The sequence below is a fragment of the Rosa rugosa genome, chromosome 2 (genome assembly GCF_958449725.1).
Source record: "Rosa rugosa chromosome 2, drRosRugo1.1, whole genome shotgun sequence".
Lineage (NCBI taxonomy): Eukaryota > Viridiplantae > Streptophyta > Magnoliopsida > Rosales > Rosaceae > Rosa > Rosa rugosa.
In genome coordinates this window covers 63,957,273-63,982,764 of record NC_084821.1, presented here as the reverse complement: position 1 = coordinate 63,982,764, position 25,492 = coordinate 63,957,273, and the positions used below count along the sequence as shown (strand labels likewise).

At 37.3% G+C, this 25,492-nt stretch overlaps 2 long non-coding RNA genes across 2 annotated transcripts; both read right to left on the bottom strand.

Annotated features, from left to right (window-relative positions):
• Nucleotides 1-8,831: 8,831 nt before the first annotated feature.
• LOC133729268 (uncharacterized) lies at nt 8,832-13,543 on the bottom strand. Its single transcript, XR_009856325.1, has 2 exons — nt 10,853-13,543; nt 8,832-9,013 (listed from the first exon to the last, which is right to left on the bottom strand). It is a non-coding gene; the product is annotated as an uncharacterized LOC133729268 (long non-coding RNA).
• A 604-nt stretch (nt 13,544-14,147) lies between these two features.
• LOC133732995 (uncharacterized) lies at nt 14,148-16,786 on the bottom strand. The gene is made up of 2 exons (XR_009857444.1): nt 16,169-16,786; nt 14,148-14,329 (listed from the first exon to the last, which is right to left on the bottom strand). It is a non-coding gene; the product is annotated as an uncharacterized LOC133732995 (long non-coding RNA).
• Nucleotides 16,787-25,492: the final 8,706 nt, after the last annotated feature.

The window sequence follows — 25,492 nt, the reverse complement described above, 5'->3', positions numbered from 1 at the left end:
TGACTTGGTGTCCTCACTTGACTATTTCGGACATGAATTGAACAAGTTAATTGACAGTACTTGGTACTATTATTTTGATTGACGAATGGACACTTCGGACTAAGATTTCTAATACTATGAAAAGAGGACTACTAACTCTTTGACTACTAACTAATATTCTTTTACTACTTCTAATTTACAGTACCTTTATTTTATTGCACATTTATTTTCAAGTTTAATTTGCAGTACCTTTATTTTATTGCACATTTACTTTCAAGTTTAATTTACAGTACCTTTATTTTATTGCACATTTACTTTCAAGTTTAATTTGCAGTACCTTTATTTTATTGCACATTTACTTTCAAGTTTAATTTGCAGTACCTTTATTGCACAATTACTTTCAAGTTTAATTATAGATATATATATATATATATATATATATATATATATATATATATATATATATATATATATATTTATATTAATTTGTCCACACAATTTCAGTTATATTTACTTATTTGTGTTATATAATTATGCTACATATGTTTTCAGATGAGGTTATTCCTGAATATATGTATGTCTCTATATGTGTGTGTACATATACATATATTATGATCTATAATTTATAAAGATTGTATTTTGTGAATTTGATTATGTCTGAGAAGTACAATTGTGAAGCCGGATGTTATCTACATCCCCGTGCTTAAGTGAATTACTGGTAAATGTGTTTTGGTGTTATGAGACGTTAAGCCTGGGCCCTAGTCCCTTCAGATAGTGCACTATTATACTCTTAGGAAGGTTGCTTACTTTGAGTATACATACTTGGGTATAGTACGTTGGACCCTGGTATGCTGCGGCTTACCCATGCTTTGGTATTATGGACCCTAGCATGTGGTTTCCCGTGTTTTGGTATTATGGACCCTAACACGTGGATTTATAATTTGTTACCAGTTAATCCGAAAATTCACTAAAATGAAAAGTGTACTTATATTGTTTTGATCAAATATCTATCTATGATATATTGTTAATATGTTATGGTGTTAAGTGAAAAGAGAATCGAGCATGCATTGTTTTGAGGTTATTTGCACCTATTATTGCTGCAGTATTTGTTGATTCGATAAAAGAGATGTGACTATGTGATATTATTATGAGTTTTACAAATATTGATATATGTGTCTGTTGTGTGTATACAAATACATACTTAAGATTTGGTGTGAACATATAAATGGTTCTCGGTACATTTTTACTTGGTTGTTCAGTTTTGATTTCTTATAAGACACATTAGTATAAGAATGTAAGCTGTACTTACTGGGTCTGTGTTACTCATGATGCTACACCTTCATGTTTTCAGGTAACGAGTAGATGCATGGGGAAAAAGGGGATGAACCTACTAAATAAAAGAAAGTTTTTTCCTACTACTATTTCAAGAGAATGAGTACTGTAATATATTTTGCTAAACTTTGGTATTGTACAAATAATGATGTCATTTTCTAATAAAAGTACTATTCAGATATATCTATATATAGTCTTTTACTTTCTTTCAAAAAGGAAGTTCTATTTAGTTTGGCTCACATCCCAAATTCGGGTACCATATTTCAGTACAATATTGGTCTCAAGTTTGGGGGTGTGACACTTGATGCCTCTAGTACCCGATAGGGTAGCATGAGGGCTTGATGCCTCTGATACCCGGAAGGGTAGGATGAGGGCTTGATGCCTCTCGTACCCGATAGGGTAGCATGAGGGCTTGATGCCTCTAGTACCCGGCCGATAGGGTAGGATGAGGGCTTGATGCCTCTCGTACCCGATAGGGTAGCATGAGGGCTTGATGCCTCTAGTACCCGATAGGGTAATATGAGGGCTTGATGCCTCTAGTACCCGATAGGGTAGCATGAGGGCTTGATGCCTCTAGTACCCGATAGGGTAGATTGAGGACTTGGTGCCTCTAGTACCCGATAGGGTAGCATGAGGGCTTGATACCTCTGATACCCGGAAGGGTAGGATGAGGGCTTGATGCCTCTCGTACCCGATAGGGTAGCATGAGGGCTTGATGCCTCTCGTACCCGATAGGGTAGCATGAGGGCTTGATGCCTCTAGTACCCGATAGGGTAATATGAGGGCTTGATGGTACCTCGCCCGGGGCAAGGATTTGGATGCAAGGGACTGGACCTTGGCTTTTGTAAGGGAGCTACCCTTTAGTGATCCCGTTGGGATACCTCGCTCGAGTAGAGGATTTAATTGAGAGCTAGGTGTCTCGTACCCGATAGGGTATTATGGCCTTGGGCCTCCGGTACCCGATGAGGGTGTCTGGCATTGGGCCTCCGGTACCCGATGAGGGTCGGGCTGACTCGTATACCTAGTGGAGTAGATAGGCCCGAGGCCTCATGTACCCGATGAGGTGAGTGAGTCTGTGATCCTGGTGGGATTGATGAGGGTTTGAGCCTCCTTAACCCAATGGGGTTGAATGAGGGCCAGTAGGCCTCCTTTACCCGGTGGCGTGGCCCCGGGTAGATTTATGACTTTGAGCATCGTAACCTTGATGGGGTGTCCGGTGGCTTTGGCTTCCGGTACCCGGTGGCGTAGGCTCGGGTAGAATGACGATATTAGCCTCGCATGATAGGAGGAGATTTACACAAGCATTTGACCTTGACTTACCCCTTGAGGGTACCTCGCTCGGGGCGAGGATTTTAAGTGCCGTACTTGACACTAATTTAGTGCCATATGTGTATATGTAGCAATTTAATTGGATTGCAATTAAATTAACGTTTGACATTAAATAAATAGGCACAATAGATATGATATCGAAAATTAATGCATTTTGTAGACATGCTTTGATTATAGTAATTGCTATTGAAGCATGTAAAGCATTTGATTAGCTCAAATTTAAAAGTGTAAACGAGAACTTATCGTATTGGAGTTGCTTATATGTAAGACTCTATGTCGGCTAGCGAGTACCAATAGTTTATTTGGCCTCATTTGTACAAGGGGGTGCCCGGTTGGGATGATTGTACCTCACCAAAAATAAATAGGTGATTAGCAGTTTGTTTATATAATTTAGATTGACTAAATATAATTTGCTTGTGTATTGTGAACACTACTAGCAAAATAAGCAATACACACAGATTTTATACATACTGACTTTCACACTGATAAAAAATCAGTGGCTTTTAGTTTATAGATATAGATATCCGTGTGAACTAAAAATTGGGTCCCACATAAGCACATGCTCACACTATTACTCACTGAAATCAGTGTGGCTAAACTTTCTCACAGATGTCTGTATGTACCAAATATTTAACTTATACTGATATCTGTGTGAATTATTTTATACATAGATATTCGTCAGAAATAATAAAATTATAATTTAAAAAATAATTTTCATTGACACAGTCATCTGTGCAAATGATTTTTCACACTGTTGTCAGTATGAATGTGGTAGTGACACTGATATCAGTATGAAGGTTCACACAGTTTTCTGTAAGAAGTGTTACTTTTCCCACAGATATATGTGCCAATATTTAATTAATAGATGGATGTGATAAAAAAAAAAATTTGCATTTCACGGATATCAGTGTGGATTGAGAATAAAAACGATCAGAGAAACAAATCATACACACAGATATCCGTTTGCAGTATTGTTGTTAATACTCACAGCTGTCAGTGTGAACCCTAATAATAATTGTTAATTGCCCCTAAAGCTGGTCATTCATAATTACCTCACACTACTAAAATTGCATTCTGTATTAATTTATATTAGAATTCTAATAAAATGTTCCTTGACTGACACATATTATGAATCTTTATATTAGTTTAGTAAGTAGAGTTTGCAAGAATCACTACCTCTATCTCTCTCCCATCGGATAACTTTTTCCAGGCTCTTAAAAGAGTTGTTGTCGTTTTAGTTTCAGATGTTTATCTTCTCATTTATCTCACAAGTATCTCTTTGTCTCTCTCTCAGGAAAAATTCTGTTGCTATTTCTTTCTTGCATGTGGTTAAATCGGGTGAGGCCAATCTCATCTGTTTAATTGGCTAAATTTATCGATCAATCATTGGGTTGCGCACAAGTTTGGCTTTCAGGAGAAGATAGATTTGTTCAAGAAGGAGATGGTTGTGCCTTGAATCAACTTGGTGCCAAGATCGGAGCTCGTCCTTCATCGATTCTAGATCTCCAGGTAAAGGCACAAATTCATGACCTTATTTTGAATTGATATTATATTTATTTGCTAACTTCTTACTATTGTTTGTTTACTTGTAGAATGAAAGAAACAGTAGATTCAGATCGATCTCTACTGGGAAATCTCTTTGAAGAACAATGAAGAAATTATGCGGTTTGGATGATTTTCTATTTGCCTATGTAAGATTTCTATACATGAGTATCCCGTCTCTTAATATCAGTAGATTCAGATCGATCTGAATCTACTGATATTAAGAGACGGGATACTCATGTATATACTCATTTCCTGTGGATCTAAGATCTGATGACAATGAAGCGGATGAAGAACAGATCTGGAAATTATGACTAATTGTGATTATTTAATTAATCTTTAAAGTAAATTAAGAAAAACAAAAACATCCTCAATGGTATATTACTGTAGAGATAGGTCCCGTAGAAAATACATCAGTTCACACTGATATTAAATACTAAATATTTTCAATGGTATTCTGGTGTAGAGATGGGGCCCGCGAAACTTCACACTGATTTTTTTATCTGTGTGGAAAGACCAAAGGCCACCCCCCTCAAATGGGACAGAAATCCATTCTGTGAGTGTAGGGTGCCTATTGGCTTTCCCACACAGATATCAGTAACTATTACATATATTACCTACTGATTGCAATCAGTGTGTATAAGCAATTTTGCTAGTAGTGGAACACGTAATGCTCGTAATATGCAAACATAAGTAGTGTAGTCACATTTTGCGTGTATTCACACTTTAAATGTCATGGGTAAAGGGAAGAATGGGTGTATGGCACGTATTATGTGTAGTTATGTATGTAAAACAGAAACATAATAGTAGTATGCATGTGCAAAGTTGAGATAGTTGGTTTGTATGAATTAACATATATTTGTTCCAACTAATCTGACAACATATAATAACTTAGACTTGACATGCATGTTATAGCAGCCCTTAAGCTTGTGCATGTGCACCACGTGGTGGTCTAGTTTAAAATTTTTTTTGATGAGATAAGATACCTATGGCAGCTATATTTGAACACCGATACATGATATTTGAAGACGTAGATCGATGCGTACAGAGCATGCAGAAATTGCAGAAAGAGCAGCAAACAGGCATATGGGTACCGATAACTTTGAGAAATGGTAAGAGTGCGAAGACTTAGCTTTGCATGGTAGAGGTATACTGCCGGGAACAATGCACAGTTCTGGGATTCTGGCCACGCTCCAAGTAGAGTACCCGGAGGAGTAAGATGCCGGGCTGAGTAGATCGATGGGTTCCCGGTGGCTCTTGTATCAGAGTAGGCGTGCCAGGTCGAAAAACTGCTTGGGTGATCTCCGGTATCCCATGATCTCCGGGTTGGTGTGATCATGCTGCTTCTCGAGTGCCTAGAACAATTGTCTGGGTGTCCAACAGATTTTTTTTTTTGAATCCCGGAGCGTCTCTACTTGAGAGAGCATGGGTTGCTGAAGGAGGCCAGCGGGTGCCGGAATTTAGCTCCGGGTTCGGTAGCTGGTACCGATGATAGTTGACATGGCAAGGTACCGATAGAGGCAGGGGTACCGGCAAGAGGCATGCTTCGGTGACTAAGCAGAGGTCATGGGTTATGTTCGACGATGCTGGTGAGGCTGCTCAAGTTACCGAGTTGGGTCAGCGAGAAGTGTTCAGGTTTGCAGGTGGATCTGAGGAGCTGTCGATGTTGATCATAAGTCTGCGTAGCCGGTTCTTGTGAATCCAACGAGTTTGGGTTAAGGTCCCGGAAGCAGAGATGCTGGTGAGCGGGTACCGGGGTAGGCTGTTGGTTACCGGGTGCAAGAGATCGAGGTCGGTGATGACAATCCAGGAGTTTAGGGTACCGGGGCTCCCAATCATGACATGGTCTGTTGCCGGGGCTTTGTGGGAGATGCTCAGTGTTTGACTCGATGATGGCGGGCCTTTATGGATACCGGGAGGTGAAGCTCCAAGTGCCGGGAGGCAGATGCATTGCCAAGAAATGAAGTGCTGGGGAGCGAAGCTGCTACCGGGAAGCGAAGCTTCTGCCAGGGAGGGTACCGGAGATGATCCGGGATTCCTAGGTGCCCAGAGTGTGTTTTTTTTGTTGTTGCTCGAATCGTTGAACAAAGTTGGCCTCCGGGACTCCAGCTTATACATGATGCCACCGGGATGTGTCAGGGATGGGATCAGTTTCAAGGTTTAGTTTCCCAAGAATAGGATGCCGGACGGATTACCATAGTATGGTACTGGAGGAGACCCAAGTCGGATCTGGGACTCAGCGGGTTTGAACGAAAATTTCTTCGTACCGGGATCGAAGATGCAGGCGTCGCTTGAGCCGAGTCCCGGATTGTTGATATAGAGCTGACGAGTCGAGCAAGCTATATAGAGCTGACTCGGTGCCTTGGCAGGAGGTGCTGTGATGATCACCGAGAGGTGAAAGTGATGCCGAGATGCAGTTGCTGCTGAGCTGGGAGTCCATAGCACTTGGGGTATGGGTGCCCGTAATACTCTTCTTCTTCCCCTCTATTTTTAGAAATGGGACTTTCCCGATTGACCCTTGGTTTACGAGCCTCCGATACAAGCATCCCGAGCGGTATGCGACTTGTAGAAGTGCCGGGTATGCTGACAGATGCGTAGGTGTGCTCGGAGAAAAATAGTATCGATGCTTCGGGATACCGGAATGGATGCTCAGTGACCGTCCTGGTGTCTCCGGGAATGGTTAGTGCTGGGGAGCGAAGCTATCAGGCGGGAGTCCTGGAGTGGGTGATAGGCCGTAATTATGATGACAGTCCCGGAGAGTTTGTAGGTGTAGCTGGGCTCGACCAGGTCCACAAGTTTGCAGGGTGGGCGAATAAGTTACCGGAAATCATTAGAGTTGGTCGACTCAGACCTTGCCATGTAGATCCGGGACTATGACACAGAGAAGTGCGTTGAGTTGCTGAACGGGAACTGGACGTGCAGGGTAGATCACCTGCTTGAGTGGTTGCAGCGGGACTAGACTCGGTGGGTGTCCCAAGTAGATGCTCCGTGTACAGATTAGGTGATGAATGAAGATGAGTTGGTGATGAGCTATGAGGGTGCGGGGCCCGCACGTACCCGCCCACTTGTGGTACCCGATGAGGGTTACTGGTACCAGATTGGTCGACCAAGAAGTGAGATACCGCTCGGTAAGCAAAGCTGGATTTGAAGCTGCCGGTACCAAGCAAAGGTGCTGCCGGGATGAGCTGCTAGGTTGACTGCCAGGATGAGTTGGATACCGGGCGGTACTATGAGGAGAAGTTGACGTGATATGAGAATGTTGGGAGTTGTCGGGATGTGTAGTGGATACCGGACGGTATTTTGACCAAAGAGAGGTCACTATGCGTGATGCATGCATGGGCGAGAGTTGCTTGATAAGCTGATGGGCGGTACCCGTACGTGACTCCTGCTCAAGGTCGGAGGTTCATACCCAAATATAGGACCCTCCTTCTAGCGCCAATGTTTCTACTGAAGAATACGGAACAGGAAGTGTGTGTGGATCATGATGGGGAGAGAGAGAGAGAGATAACACCGCATGTATAGTGGTTCACCTTGCACTTGAGGCAAGGCTACGTCCACTTAGATAGTTTACTATGAGTGAGGCCAAGTGACCTTTGTAGTGATACAAGTATAGGGATCATGGATCCATCCTCTCTAAGAAGGGGAGGACTTCCCTTTATAGCTAAGGGAAGTCCCACTCTATTTACATATCCTCGATGTGGGACAATAATACATATATTGCTTCTCTTGAAGCCTCTTGGAGAGCATGGGAGGGTGACCTCCTGACTAGATACCGGCCGACCTCCACCATGGCAACGTAGCTCGAGTGTCGGTCTACCGGATGCATGCCATAGGCGGGGCTAGCCATGCCGCGGGGCCCACCTATGAGGTCGTTGATTATGCTTGGCGGTATGTAATATAGGTGGTATGTACACAACCATTGAACCTCTCAATGGTTGTAATTTTAAGAAGTGGAAGGAATCCATAGAGCTTTACCTTGGCCTCCAGGGAATTGATTGGTGTCTGACTGAGCCCGAACCGCTGATAGATGACACTAGCTCTGACCTAGTGATGGTGAAACATAGAGAATGGGTTAGAGCCAACAGGATGACCAAGCTTATTCTTAAGCAAACCATGACTGCTGTGGTTAGGGGGAGTATTGCTGACAAAGACACAGCCACTGATTTTATGGCTGCTATTGCTTTGAAGTTTCGAGAGAATGAGAAGGCAGAGATTTCTCTTCTGCTGGATATGTTGATGGGGATCAATTATGATTCCTCTAAGAGTGTCCGTGAGCATATCATGAAGATCATTGACATCACTACTAGGCTTGGAGATCTTGAGATACCCCTGCCTGCTGAATTTATAGTGCATCAGTCCCTAAGAACCCTACCTGCCTCTTTTGGTCAGTTGAAGACCACTTATTTTACACAGAAGGATAAGTGGGATTTGAATAAGCTAATAGCGATATGTGTGCAAGAGGAAGATAGGATCAAGAGGGATGGACCACTTGTTGTGAATCTGATCTCAAAGTCGAAATGGAAGGGAAAAGGCAAAGCTGTTGTCACGCCCCCAAATCCAAGGCCAATATTGTACTGAAATATGGCTCGTGAATTTGTGACGTGAGTCAAAACAAATAAAATTTTCTTCTTGAATAAATCAACAGGAAGTAAAAGAAATTATATACATGTTTGAATAGTACTTTTATTAGAAAACAAAAATCGGTAATATATTTACATAATCAAAGTTAAGCAAAATTCAAATAAGTACAGGTATTTACTAGAAATAGTAGTAGAAAAATATTATTTTATCTAGTAGGATCATCCCGTTTCCCCAAGCATCTACTCAAAACCTGAAAACAAGAAGGTGTAGCATCATGAGCAACACAAGCCCAGTAAGTACATATACCACCATCTTATATTAATTTGCCTTACAAAATGATGCAAATTGAATAACAAAGTAAAAATGATCGGCAGTCTTCTGTCAACGCACTTTGTAATAAATACTAATATCATCGTACCATCTCCTTATTGAATCGACAAGTAATGCATCACTAATAGATGAAAATAACCTCAAAACAATGTATGCTCAATTATCTTTTCACTTAGCACCGTAACATATTAATAATATATATCGCAGACAGATATTTGATCAAAATAATATAAGTACACTTCTCTTCTTAGTGAATTTTCAGATTAACTGGTAACAATTGATAAATACAAGTGCTAGGGTCCAACGTACTATACCCAAAGCACAAGTAAGCCAGGTTGACTGGTAACAAATCACAAATCCACGTACTAGGGTCCAACGTACTATACCCAAAGTACGGGAAAGCCGCAGCATACTAGGGTCCAACGTACTATACCCAAGTATGTATACTCAAAGTAAGCACCCTTCCTAAGAGTATAATAGTGCACTATCTGTAGGGACTAGGGCCCAAGGCTAACTTCCACATAACACCAAAACACGTTTACCAGTAATTCACTTAAGCACGGGGTAGTACTAATCACCCGGCTTCACAACTGTACTTCTCAAACATAATCAAATTCACAACATACAATCTTTATGAATTATAGATCATAATATATGTATATGTACTCACACATATAGATACATATACTTAGGAATAATCTCATATGAAAACATGTGTAACATAATTGTATATCACAAATAAGTAAATTCACTAGCAAACAACATAATTAAAAAGAAGCTTATACATAATTGAAATCAAGTAAAATAGGTAATAATAAAGCACAAGTATTAAATAAGTAACTATAAACAATTTAACAAAATTATATTATAGTTAGTATTTCAGTCCTTATGTCCAAATCCATTGAAGTTCATCAACCGTATTCATGTTTCTCCGATTAGAGTCATCAAACTTCAAAATGTGTTACGTTGTCCATCACAAGTCCGAATTAGTCAAATGAGTACACCGTTTCAAAGGGTTTTTCACAAGGAATTCAATAATACAGTCCATGTAAACATGTGCAATGTGTCCAAGTCCAAAAATGAAGATTTTCCAGAACAGTACCGTAATCGTCACTCTTTACTTTAACCTTAATTTCATATATTAATACGTCCTGTAGTTTTGACTACTGCTCTTGATACTCTCCAGATTTAAAGTTCAGATTATAAGCTTCGTTTTGATATAAAGAACATTGAAAACGGATAAGAAATGAGTGAGATATGATAGTTTGAAGTTATGAACATCATATGAGTTTTCCGGTGAAACCAACCGGAAAAGTTTTGAAAGATTCATTGTTTAATGCTTTAAAAATCATTTAAAATGTAAAATTAAGATACAAAATCAATTAGAAATCATCTATATGAACTTGATTAGATAAAACAAGAGTAAGACCAGAATTTTAGTATTTCCGGCAGCCGGAAAATGCATGAACTCACCGGTTTCTGGAAAAAGTTGCCGGATTCTGGAAAAAAATGGAAAGTAACAATTTTCTTTTAACCATAACTTCTTCGTTTCTTAACCTTTTTCAGTGATTCAAAATCCCAAAATGAGCCATTTTTCATGTAGATTAAGGTAGCATAACTTTCATCAGCAAATACATAAGTTTTATGCACGAAAAATTGGATTATGCAGCAGTGACGTTTTTACACCATTTTATTCTTGGTTCTTCAAATTGATCAAAATTTAAGGCAAAAGACTATAAGAGAGTTTTCATATACTTACATGAATATCTTTTGAAGTGATCAACAGGTGATTGGAGGCTTGGCCACGAAATTGAGCTTCACAACTTAAAGAACCTAAGAGCTTAAGCTAACTTTCTTTAACTAAAGATTTCTTTCTTTCCAATGAGTTTCTAAGTGAAATTCCTATATGAATGAGAATGGGATGAAGTTAGAGCAGGAAGTAGTGCTCTTTTATAGACCCAAAACAACATCTAACCTTAGTCAAGTTAGTTTCTAAGCTAGCTACTTACCCTTGGTGAATAGGAGTGTGGTTAAGCTCCAAGTGAATAAACAAAGACTTTTAGGCTAGATTTTTATGTGTTAGAGATGATGAGATCAGCTGCTAGAAGCTGCTTTCATCACAAAGTCATCTTCACTTTCTTTTTATGTTCTTGAAAAATGCATGTAAAGCTTGTCATTTGGTTCTAAGATTTAATTTCAAAATGAATAAAACTAATCAACTCAAATTAAAATGCTTAGGAATTGAAATGATTTAGAGAAGTGTAATCTATAGGCATCTACATGAATTATAAATGTTGAGATGATCCAACACTCAAAAAGGTATTTTCGTAATAAACTCATGAGTTAGAAAGTCATGAGATGAGCTTTTTGAATTATCAAAATCTTCACACAAAAAAAATGTTTTCTAAGATATATGAACTATCGAGATCATAAAAAAAATGCAATATAATTATTCCTAAAAGTTCGGGTTATTACAGTCTACCCACCTTAAAAGAAAATTCGTCCTCGAATTTTACGTAGGTTTCTCAATCCAATACAGGTGGTGGTTCGTACTTAGACTATATCATGACATCCCTAATAGTACTTGAAATCTTAAGGTATTATACCATTCCGATCTATTTTGCTACCATGTTGATATATTAGACGAATATATAAATCTAACTTTAACCTCTTGGTTTTCTCCCAAAAAGTATTCACCAAAAGTATTTGTGTATTTCCATTCCCCTTGAATGAAAACTGAACTTCACATGGTGAGCATAACTTCCTCTTAAATCCTATATTGTTTGGTGTGCATACTCTTTCTCAATATAGCAGTCTGGTGCTAATGTAGAGGTGTCATCTTTCATGTATACATAGTTTATGAGTTCTCACCTTGAGTTCAAAATATTCGGTAGGCTATATACTTAAATCTTGAATGATCTATACCTATAGCAGTCGAGGATCTAAACTCGTATCTTTCTAATATTCTAAAAGGTTGGAAGTTTCCTAAAGCATTAGGTCAAGATGTTGCTAGGTTTTGGATTCTGCATAACAACCAAGCAAGTTTTCTTCTTCTAGCTAACACTACCGCAAAACAATAAATGAGTTTATCTCTCTTCTTCAATGTTGTTCAAATCTTTCTCAAATAAAAGTTTCATCAAGTAGTTCCCAACTAAAAACACTCAACTGAACAAATCTTATATCTAAGAACTTTTCACCAAGCCTATTGTATCCCTTGGTTCGATTCTTTAGGTTGTAGAGAATACTAATCGACCTTTAAGCAATGGGTAGATACTAAGCTTATCTTCATAGTGGTAGTATGCAAGTGCGAGGGCACTAGAAATACCGAACTTTCGGGACCATATTGTTGGAATGGTTGAGACCTAAAATATATTCATCAAGAATCTGGACAAGGTAATTATCCGCATGCAAGGCATTGCATAAAACATTCTTTTCTTTCGGCAATTTACTGTCTTGCTGATAGCTATGGATGTATTTAGCCAGTCCAAAGGCTATAGTTTCTTTCAATTTGACAAGAAAGAAAATTCTAGTGACAAGCATGTTGATGCTTAACTTATATGGCTCTAACTCTCTTACTCTCAACTGTGTAGGAAACTTTTGAAAATAAGGATTCTTCCAAAATTGTACATTAAACATCTTAATTCAAGAAACTTAGGGTAGCCTAGATCGAACTACATGATAACGGACTTTCAAATCATTCCTATCTTAGATTATATCTTATTAGGTCACACTAAACTTATAAAGGCTACGAAAAGTTACACCGGCCTCAAACAAGTTTATGGATAGTAGCTCACATACTGTTAGGGCTAGAATTTTTGAACATCGAAAGGGAATAATTATTGTTAAAACCTATTCTTAATAATCCAAATAAAATCATGATTCTAAACTTTCAACAAGATCTAGAGTTTCAAGGCGTACCTTTCACCTTTCAGATCAATATCCTTCAATACTTGGGAATATATTTGAGTGTAAGGAATTCTTGTGCATCCAATTGTTTGAGCAATAGTCTTTTACCATAATTGACCAATGCTTAAAGATCTCCCAAATGCACTAGGACCAATATTGCTAGTCTTGTTCACATATATTTTTCACTAAATACTCCTCAAAATTTCTTCTCTCTGTAGCCTACTCAGCAATCGTTTCGACTAATAATTCTAGAGCATTCTAGGAACCACTTAATCTACTATAATAATGAACCCCTTTTTCTTTCTCTCACCAGACTACTCTAAAGATCCGAAATTTTCCTAAAATAAGTTTAACTTCCAAATAAAAGGATCTCTTCAATATCAATTTACCATACGGATATCAAGCTAGCCCTAAACTGTTTCTAGATCCTTGTTAAGCAATTCAACAACTATCTTATATGCTAAGCTCTTTTAGTATCTTGCGAATGCTTAACAATTCTATCAAGGCTTTAGTACTCATACTTCCATAATAGTCACGAGTACATCTAAACGAATCATTTTACTCTACTCATACTAAAGTATATAACTTCTACTCACTGTATACCTAATGTTATCCAAAACAACTTAGTCTCAAAAACTTGTGTCACAAAATCATATGCCAATTACCATATTGACTAAAGCGTATACATGTCATTATCACTGCTTGATCTATACAAAAAACAAAGGATCGATCAAACCTACTAGCCATATTGACTATAATAGTTTGATTAATAGAAGAACATTAGACAAATGATTCTTGATAATTACTCTCTTCTTTTCAATGAAACAAAACCCAAACAAATCACCATGTCATCTTCTAACTTGATAAGGTCAGTATATAAAATATAACTGCAATCAAAGAATAGGGATGCATAATACTCATCGAAGCTTTCGATAGCCTAAAATGCATGTATATGCTTACATATATAGTACCCACCCCGTTTATATATTTTCATTTGTAGAAACCAAAACTTAAAAGGAACTTTAGCTCTGATACCAATCTGTCACGCCCCCAAATCCAAGGCCAATATTGTACTGAAATATGGCTCGTGAATTTGTGACGTGAGTCAAAACAAATAAAATTTTCTTCTTGAATAAATCAACAGGAAGTAAAAGAAATTATATACATGTTTGAATAGTACTTTTATTAGAAAACAAAAATCGGTAATATATTTACATAATCAAAGTTAAGCAAAATTCAAATAAGTACAGGTATTTACTAGAAATAGTAGTAGAAAAATATTATTTTATCTAGTAGGATCATCCCGTTTCCCCAAGCATCTACTCAAAACCTGAAAACAAGAAGGTGTAGCATCATGAGCAACACAAGCCCAGTAAGTACATATACCACCATCTTATATTAATTTGCCTTACAAAATGATGCAAATTGAATAACAAAGTAAAAATGATCGGCAGTCTTCTGTCAACGCACTTTGTAATAAATACTAATATCATCGTACCATCTCCTTATTGAATCGACAAGTAATGCATCACTAATAGATGAAAATAACCTCAAAACAATGTATGCTCAATTATCTTTTCACTTAGCACCGTAACATATTAATAATATATATCGCAGACAGATATTTGATCAAAATAATATAAGTACACTTCTCTTCTTAGTGAATTTTCAGATTAACTGGTAACAATTGATAAATACAAGTGCTAGGGTCCAACGTACTATACCCAAAGCACAAGTAAGCCAGGTTGACTGGTAACAAATCACAAATCCACGTACTAGGGTCCAACGTACTATACCCAAAGTACGGGAAAGCCGCAGCATACTAGGGTCCAACGTACTATACCCAAGTATGTATACTCAAAGTAAGCACCCTTCCTAAGAGTATAATAGTGCACTATCTGTAGGGACTAGGGCCCAAGGCTAACTTCCACATAACACCAAAACACGTTTACCAGTAATTCACTTAAGCACGGGGTAGTACTAATCACCCGGCTTCACAACTGTACTTCTCAAACATAATCAAATTCACAACATACAATCTTTATGAATTATAGATCATAATATATGTATATGTACTCACACATATAGATACATATACTTAGGAATAATCTCATATGAAAACATGTGTAACATAATTGTATATCACAAATAAGTAAATTCACTAGCAAACAACATAATTAAAAAGAAGCTTATACATAATTGAAATCAAGTAAAATAGGTAATAATAAAGCACAAGTATTAAATAAGTAACTATAAACAATTTAACAAAATTATATTATAGTTAGTATTTCAGTCCTTATGTCCAAATCCATTGAAGTTCATCAACCGTATTCATGTTTCTCCGATTAGAGTCATCAAACTTCAAAATGTGTTACGTTGTCCATCACAAGTCCGAATTAGTCAAATGAGTACACCGTTTCAAAGGGTTTTTCACAAGGAATTCAATAATACAGTCCATGTAAACATGTGCAATGTGTCCAAGTCCAAAAATGAAGATTTTCCAGAACAGTACCGTAATCGTCACTCTTTACTTTAACCTTAATTTCATATATTAATACGTCCTGTAGTTTTGACTACTGCTCTTGATACTCTCCAGATTTAAAGTTCAGATTATAAGCTTCGTTTTGATATAAAGAACATTGAAAACGGATAAGAAATGAGTGAGATATGATAGTTTGAAGTTATGAACATCATATGAGTTTTCCGGTGAAACCAACCGGAAAAGTTTTGAAAGATTCATTGTTTAATGCTTTAAAAATCATTTAAAATGTAAAATTAAGATACAAAATCAATTAGAAATCATCTATATGAACTTGATTAGATAAAACAAGAGTAAGACCAGAATTTTAGTATTTCCGGCAGCCGGAAAATGCATGAACTCACCGGTTTCTGGAAAAAGTTGCCGGATTCTGGAAAAAAATGGAAAGTAACAATTTTCTTTTAACCATAACTTCTTCGTTTCTTAACCTTTTTCAGTGATTCAAAATCCCAAAATGAGCCATTTTTCATGTAGATTAAGGTAGCATAACTTTCATCAGCAAATACATAAGTTTTATGCACGAAAAATTGGATTATGCAGCAGTGACGTTTTTACACCATTTTATTCTTGGTTCTTCAAATTGATCAAAATTTAAGGCAAAAGACTATAAGAGAGTTTTCATATACTTACATGAATATCTTTTGAAGTGATCAACAGGTGATTGGAGGCTTGGCCACGAAATTGAGCTTCACAACTTAAAGAACCTAAGAGCTTAAGCTAACTTTCTTTAACTAAAGATTTCTTTCTTTCCAATGAGTTTCTAAGTGAAATTCCTATATGAATGAGAATGGGATGAAGTTAGAGCAGGAAGTAGTGCTCTTTTATAGACCCAAAACAACATCTAACCTTAGTCAAGTTAGTTTCTAAGCTAGCTACTTACCCTTGGTGAATAGGAGTGTGGTTAAGCTCCAAGTGAATAAACAAAGACTTTTAGGCTAGATTTTTATGTGTTAGAGATGATGAGATCAGCTGCTAGAAGCTGCTTTCATCACAAAGTCATCTTCACTTTCTTTTTATGTTCTTGAAAAATGCATGTAAAGCTTGTCATTTGGTTCTAAGATTTAATTTCAAAATGAATAAAACTAATCAACTCAAATTAAAATGCTTAGGAATTGAAATGATTTAGAGAAGTGTAATCTATAGGCATCTACATGAATTATAAATGTTGAGATGATCCAACACTCAAAAAGGTATTTTCGTAATAAACTCATGAGTTAGAAAGTCATGAGATGAGCTTTTTGAATTATCAAAATCTTCACACAAAAAAAATGTTTTCTAAGATATATGAACTATCGAGATCATAAAAAAAATGCAATATAATTATTCCTAAAAGTTTGGGTTATTACAGCTGTTGCCTCTAATGCAGTTAATTCTGGAGAAGGTACCAGTGGGACCAAGCCTTACAAACTTGGCCCCAAGAAATCTGTGAACAGCAAGGGTAAAAAACCGGGAGTCTTCAAATGCTTCTTTTGTAAAAAGGAAGGTCATATGAAGAAAAATTGCCAGGGATTCAAGGATTGGATGGCAAAGAAGGGTAAGTCACAGTTAGATACTTTCTCTATTGAAGTTAATTTAGTTGATTTATCTCCTAGTTCTTGGTGGATTGACACCGGCTCACCGATTCACATTACGAATTCATTGCAGGGCTTTCTAAGCAAGAGAGCTCCAAGGAAAAATGAGGTGCAAGTAGCAGTTGGGAATGGCATGGGAGTGGCTGTGAAGGCTATAGGCACAGTCCGTTTAGTGTTAGGCTCAGGCACTCATTTTGATTTGAGCAATGTTTTCTACATTCCCTCGATGAAGAGGAATTTAATTTCTGTTTCTCAGTTAGTGAAACAAAGATGTACTTTTTACATCGACTCTTTCGGAATAAAAATCTCCCATGATTCTCGTTATATTGGCTCAGCTTCTTTCTTGAACGATTATTGGTCTCTTGAATGTTCTTATCCTAAAGAAATATTGCTGATTGAGAATGCACCGAAAGATATAAGTAAAAAGAGAAAACACAGTGAGAACTCAGCTTATCTTTGGCATCGAAGGCTTGCACACATATCTAAAGATAGATTACAGAGAATGGTGAAAGAAAACTTGCTGCATGCACTAGATTTTTCAGATTTTGACACCTGCATTGAATGTGTAAAGGGAAAAATGACTAAATCCAGAAATAAGGAATCCAATAGAAGCACAGAGCCATTGCAACTTATCCACACAGACATTTGTGGACCTTTTGCACACCAAACTATATGTGGTAATAAATATTTTATTACCTTTATAGATGACTACACTCGATATTGTACTGTTTTCCTCATTTCGGAAAAATCACAGAGCCTAGAAAGATTCAAAATTTTTAGAACTGAAGCAGAAAAGGAATTGGGAAAAGAAGTTAAGGCAATGAGGTCAGATAGAGGAGGGGAGTATTATGGAAGGTATACTGAAGCTGGACAGCAGAAGGGGCCTTTTGCTTTGTATCTGCAGGAGCATGGGATACAAGCTCAGTATACAACTCCAGGTACACCAGAATCAAATGGTGTGTCAGAGAGAAGAAATAGAACTCTTCTTAATATGGTGAGGAGTATGATGTGCACATCAGGTTTGCCGAGATTCTTATGGGGAGAGGCTCTTAAAACTGCAAATTACATTACAAATAGGACTCCAAGCAAAGCTGTGGCTAAGACTTCTTTTGAGCTGTGGAAAAACAGAAAACCAAGTGTGCATCATGTGCATGTTTGGGGTTGTAAGGCTGAAGCTCGACCATATAATCCTCAAGAAGGAAAATTAGATCCAAAGACAATCTCAGCCCACTTTATTGGATATCCAGAAAATTCTAGAGGTTACAGGTTCTATTGCCCTTCTCACACCACAAGAATAATTGAGACCAACAAGGCTATTTTCCTTGATGAAATCAATTATTCTCACTCATATGAAAATCTTGAACTTGAGTTTCAAGAGTTAACTGAAGATGAGTCTGAAAATATTGGCATCCCCATCACTTTTGAAACTGCAGCTGGAGATATTGAACAGCCTCAACTTGAGGTTGTTGCAGAAAATCAAAATAACAATTTTGAAAATGTAGTGGTTGAACTGGATGAAGTAGAGCAAGAACCTGAGCCTCAAAACTTGCAAGAAGCACAAGTTGATCCTGAAGCAGCCCCTCAACAACTTAGAAGATCTGGAAGAATTAGAAAACCTGCCATTAACCCACAGGAGTATATGGTGTACTTGCAGGAAGCTGAATTTGATTGGGGAGAAGATAATGATCCGGAAAACTTTAGTCAAGCCATTAATAGTGATCAAAGCTTAAAGTGGACAGAGGCAATGGAAGCAGAGCTGCAGTCCATGTATGATAACAATGTTTGGGAGTTGGTTGAGCCTACTGGGAGTCATAAACCGATTGGTTGCAAGTGGGTTTTCAAAACTAAAAGGTGTGCTGATGGATCAGTGGAGAGATTTAAAGCTAGACTAGTGGCGAAAGGGTTCACACAACAAGAAGGAATAGATTTTAATGAAACCTTTTCACCAGTATCTACCAAAGATGCACTCCGAATCATAATGGCTCTAGTAGCTCATTATGATATGGAATTACATCAAATGGATGTCAAAACTGCATTCCTCAACGGAGATTTGGATGAGGAGATTTATATGAAACAACCAGTAGGTTTCATAGAGCCTGGAAAGGAACACTTAGTGTGCAGATTGAATAAATCCATTTATGGATTGAAGCAGGCATCAAGGCAGTGGTACCTAAAATTTGATGCAGTAGTTACTTCTTTTGGCTTTGTTGAAAATCTTGTTGATGAATGTGTGTACATGAAAATCAGCGGCAGAAATTTTATTTTTCTGGTGTTATATGTTGATGATATTCTGTTGGCAAGCACTGATAAAGGGTTATTGCAGCAAACAAAGCATTTTCTTTCTGAAAATTTTGACATGAAGGATTTGGGAGATGCTTCATATGTTCTGGGGATTGAAATTACCAGGGATAGATCTAAACATCTTCTAGGTTTATCTCAGCAAGCCTACATTTCAAAAGTGTTGAAGAGATTTGAAATGCATACTTGTTCACCTGGAGCTGCACCTATGTCAAAAGGTGACAAGTTGAACAAAAATCAGTGTCCTAAGAATGAGTTAGAGAAGGAAGACATGAAAACCAAACCTTATTCTAGATTGGTGGGAAGCCTAATGTATGCACAAGTGTGCACTAGGCCTGATTTAGCCTATGCAGTGGGTATGTTGGCAAGATTTCAGTCAAATCCAGGACATGAACACTGGATCGCTGGAAAGAAGGTGTTAAGATATCTTCAGAAAACCAAGGGTTATAGGTTGGTGTATAGAAAAGTCAAAGATCTTGAAGTGGAAGGTTATTCTGATGCAGATTTTGCAGGACATTTTCCAGCTTCAGGAAAATCGACATCAGGCTATGTCTTTATGTTAGCTGGGGGTGCTATAGCTTGGAAGAGTGTAAAGCAAACACAAATAGAAACCTCTACTATGATGGCAGAATTTATTGCTATTTATGAGGCTACATGTCAGGGACTATGGCTGAAGAATTTTCTTGCACAGACTAAATTAGTTGATAGCATCATTTCAAGACCCTTGAAGGTTCATTGTGACAACTCTGCAGCAGTTTATTTCACAAAGAATAACAAGAGATCCACCAACTCCAAGCACATTGACTTGAAGTATTATAGTGTCCGAGAGAGAGTAAAGCATAATGAGTTGATTATTGCCAAAATCAACACTTTGAACCAATTAGCAGACCCTTTCACTAAGCCATTAACCATTGCAGCTTTTGAAAAACACACTGAAAACATAGGCATTCTGCCTACTATAGATGGAAATTTTATTCCATTAAGTTGCAGAATTTTCTTTTGGTTGTATTTTTGAGATCTCATTGAGTTGTGAATCTTATGAATTTATGTACAATAAAAATTTTCTTTTACTGGATCCAATTGCGTAATTTTTTGTTACTGCAGTACTTGTTTTATTCTTGTGATTCTTTCAAATAACTATTTCATAATTGTATACAACTTCAGTTTATGAGTTATTTTGAATCATTTTAGTTTCATTCCAGACTTGAGCTGGATAACACATTCGGAATAGTTGCTGATGCAATTATGTGTTGAGGTTCAGGCATATGGAACCATTTAGAGGACCATATACAAATGCATTTAGAAGATTCATTAAACCTGCATTGTAAATATTAAGTGACATCTTGTGTCTCATGTAGTTCATGGTTGTGATGATATGTGATTGTGGAGTAGCTGTGCTTTTAAGTGCAACCTTTTCTGCAGTTCTTCATCATGATTATGGATTGACAGAGATTTGATTAGGTACTTGAATACTTTTATCTCAGGTGCACACTTAGGATTAATTACTATGTCTAGAACTACAGTACTCTTGTTGTATAAACTTATAAATGTTCAAGTGGGAGATTGTAAGTTGATATTGAACAATTACAAGCTTATATTTAGCACAACAATTACTGTTACTAATAGAGCAAGTAATTAGAGATATTAAGTAATTCATATTCCCTGTTAAATATATTTATTATATGAATCAAATGAATATATTGGGAAACCTAAATAGCTTGAATCAAGCACTAAGATGTCGGAATACATATTTCATAGTGATTACAGACATTATTGTGATTACAATTATCCTTTATGGGAGGGCATTGTATTAGGATGTTTTCACTATAAATACTAGGTCCCTGTACCCTCTTTGATACGAGCTATTCAGTTCTTGCCCCATAGATAGATAGCAAACAAAGAGAAGTACAGAAGATCTGTATTTAAGATGGCTTCATCAGTTCCAGCAGGTATACATCTTGTTCTAAAGATCTGCATAATTATTTCTCTATAATTATATATGCATCTGTGTATGTGAGCGCAATACATGTGTTTGTGTTTATATGCAATTGTATTAGTTTTCAGTTTTGGACTTTCACACCATTGTCCCCGGCCTTCACCATTCTCCGGCCAACAAGCTTTAGCCAACACGTCCTTATTCACAGTTGCGGTCTTATCGATACCTCGACCACCATATATAGGAGTCCTTTTAATGATGATCACTATAATGAGAACTAGTTGAAAACTTTCTAATTAATGGTTTGGGAGACCCACTTTTCTATTACATTACGGAAAATCAACAGTTAGATGTTTACGTATATATGAGTAAATCACTTCTGAAAATTTTATTTCAAATTACTAATCGTTAAGGTATCGAAGTAGATCAAATCAATGAACGAACCAAATCTGTCAAACATGAACTGTTCATGTTCATAATTGATAAATCATGATTATGAATGTCTTAATGATTTTCAATTTGGTTGAAAAATTGTATATGATCTACACATAAATATCTAAACATCTAAATGTTGATTTGCAAAAATGTGATCGAAAAGTGAATCTCACAAATAAGTCCTCAACTATTTCTCATTTTAGTAGTCCTCATTAGAAGCTCTCCTCACCATATACTTATAGCTTGGCTATATATGTTAACCTATATACATTTATGGTGATTGAATGAGTTGTTATTCAATACACGTAAAGACGCGTAGTCACAGAATTAGTGATGTTGAGTTGAAACAAACATACTTAACCACTGTGAGAGGTGAGAAGTGACAACATTATTGTTGCGGAGACTTACTAGCTAGTTTACGTACTGAAGTATCTCATGATTGAACGTATGTTCTCATGTATGTGGAGATTTTATTTACCACGTACGCTGTTTTGTTTTTGTTGAACCACACAATCCCAACAGTAACTACTTCGGTTAAATGTACCAATTCTCATCCCTTGATGTCGTAGCATCATCATCAATTTTTTAAACTTCTATTCACTTTGACTTAGGAATTCAGGATCGTCATAAGTCTAACTCACTCCACTTAACTTTTCAGTCATTCTAACTCTTAAGTTATCGCGCGGACGATGATAATTTTGTTTCAGTCTCCGTGCTTCTTTACATCTCTAGGAATTTCCTTCAAAACTTTTGGGTGCATATTTCAGGGATGGCTAAGATTTGGAGTCTGTTCCATGTTATTCTCATATTCTTCCTAGACCTCCACCCATAAGACTTTAGGGATGTTGAATTTGGCCCACCACCTGGAGAGGAAGGCAAAGCCCCAAGCATTGTTATGTCCGAACCATATATGAAAACCCTAAAAACCCGAACATGCATGCATTTTAGGGTCAACAATATATTAGGATCAAGACTTCAAGAGCCAAGCTACTTAAGAGATCGATGATCCATTCGCAGATCGATCATTAGTCATTCTCAACAAAATGCCCCGTCTCATAAGACTTGTTTCATAAATAACTAGCTAGTCCGGGTACTAGAAGGATTATTATACTTTTTGAGTCAATGAGGAAGAGACATTTTGGAGATACTTTTGCTCATGAAAGAAGTCGCACAACAGTCCCTGGCCTCGACCATTCTCCGACCAACTAGCTGTAGCCAAGACGACCTTTTCAATCTCCACATATACCTAGCTTTAACCTATAGGCTGTGAAAATAAGTGAGATCAATTGAGTCTTCCTCCTTTCATTAGTTACTCCCCTTAAAAACATTTTTATTGAGTTTATCAGGTTTCTCACAAGGACGCATAAGAATTTGGCTGTTTGCATTGCATACACAAGCATAGAGGATGTTACGACCGGCAAGAGAGTTACTGTATCAACTTTGCTTTATGTTTTACTTTTCCAGCCAGTCAATCTTCCATGAACTTTAAATTTGTTAAACAGACTAATATATCAACGGCATCACTTGAATAGGGTAAATTTATCATGTAATTTTTTTGTTACCCTTTGTAAGTGTCTATATTTTCGACACACATGCATTGCCTAAGAAATTTACTTGATTCAAGTCTTCTGAAGATTTATTGCTTGAGTAAGAAGAGAGTTTTAAATGAGATGGTAAATATTTGTGGGCTGATCTAGCTAGGCTACTGTGGAAATCAACTCTATATGGTTTCAGGGTTTAGGTTTTAAAGAGACAAGTTTTAAAATTAATCCATGCGTAATGAACCAATTCATCTTAGCAAAATGAAAACTTGTTAATTACGTACAGAAGTTGCATGTACTTGGTACTCTTAGTAATTCATTGTTATTGTATATAAACCATGGATTTTCGAAGGCCCTTGTCGGAACTTGTCAACTTGGGACATACTTTAGAAACTACTCTCTTACTCTTTCACAAAATATACAAAACAGAGGTAGCTTTGGAAACTAATTTACAGCCAGCTAGAGCATTCAAGAATTGTTGGCTACCTCTTTACTCTTGGATCCCCAGAAAAAATAAAAAGCAGCCAACATAAGATAAATGGAAAGTATGGAATGCAAATAAATCTTCCAGTTGTGTAAATCCTAAAAGCAAGAAAATTTGAAGTTTGTAAAAATCGTTAGTCCCTAGTACTGATCTTCTGATGCTCTGATATTCTCAATAAAGACAAAGATATGAAGTAATCATTAGCTAGCTACCTAGCTAGCTTGGTCCCAAGCCGTAAGTTTTCAAAGACTGAAATGATGATACGAATCAGAGAGGACTTGGTTTTCTTATTTATGTATCGGATCCCCTGTTCATAATTCCCTAGCTAGCTTAAATACTGATCTCTCTTTCATTCTGTTTCTCTGCGGTGGTTTTTAATTTGAGTTCTCAGAGTTCGCAGAGTTGAGAGAGTTTTAAAGTGAAGCCGACCGGGGAGCAATGATGCTCTCTCGCCAGTTAGGTAGGAGGAGGATACTTGGCACATTACTAACCGTCCCACGCGCTTGACCTACTATGCGCGCCAAGACTTTCCTTTTTTGGACAAAAGTAAGCTTCGGTGGGGACTGGGTAGGGTAGGTCACCATGTGTTTTTTTCTATTATAAAAAATAATTTTTCTTAAATTAGATTTATTTATGAGCTTTTTACCATTAACTATAAAAAAAGACCCTATTATTTACCAATAGTAGACTCCAAAATCAATATCCCGTGCGGCAGACCATCGTAAAGAAAAAAACTCAAATATTAAGAAAATTACAAAATATGCCACTGAGATTCACAAAACCCATTTCTCCCAAAATCAGAACAGCTCCAAAATCGAAACCGTTCCAAAAATCCAGATCCTCCCTAAATCGATCTAGGGCTCCGGGCAAGCAGCCGGCAAAGCGAGCGGCGAAGCGAGGGCACGACCTCGGTGGCAAGGCTTCTGCGAAGCTAGGGCTTGAAGGTTAGTAGAGAAATTTGTAGTTAGTGAAGGTCAGTAGCTATAGTCTGATTATGCATTCAACACTGTCGAAATTTGATTATGCTTAGTAGCTTTAGCTAAGAAATTTTGGTTGAGAAATTCTGAGGGTCAGTACCTTCAGCCTCATGTTGTCACAAGTTTTGGGTAAGCTATAATGGACTGTGTGTTGTTTATTTGTTTTGCAATTTGGTGGAGCTGTACTGATCTTAATTTGTTTGTTATTTCTGCAGGACTCAGCAACATTTTGTTTGCAGGTCAGTAGCTATAGTCTGATTATCAGTTTTGTATTGAGGGTCAGTAGCTTTAGTTTTGTGTTTATGTTACTTTCTTATTGGATTAGTGGTGTTGTGTAATGCTTTAGTTTTGTGTTTATGTTAGTTTGACCAAAAATTTGTTGCTTTTTTTGGTTCTGTGTTCTTGTAAGTTCATGGATTAGTTGCAAAATTTGCTGCTTGTATCATCTACTTCCTTTTATTTTTTCTTTTCCAATTTTTATCTCGGAAAGAAATGGAAGAAACTATAGAGATTAGGCTCCAAGTTTAGTGATAGTTCTTATGTGTTTGAATGCTATGATTTTTGAAGAGAAATGATTAGAGTTGTAATAGCCAAAGCATTTTTGGGCACACTTTGTCATCCCTTATGCTTTGTGTTGCCGGTTGACTTGCAAGATGGAGCTAATGAAAGCAATGCTGAAGTGAGCAAACGCGAGAAGGCCAGGCTAGTATAC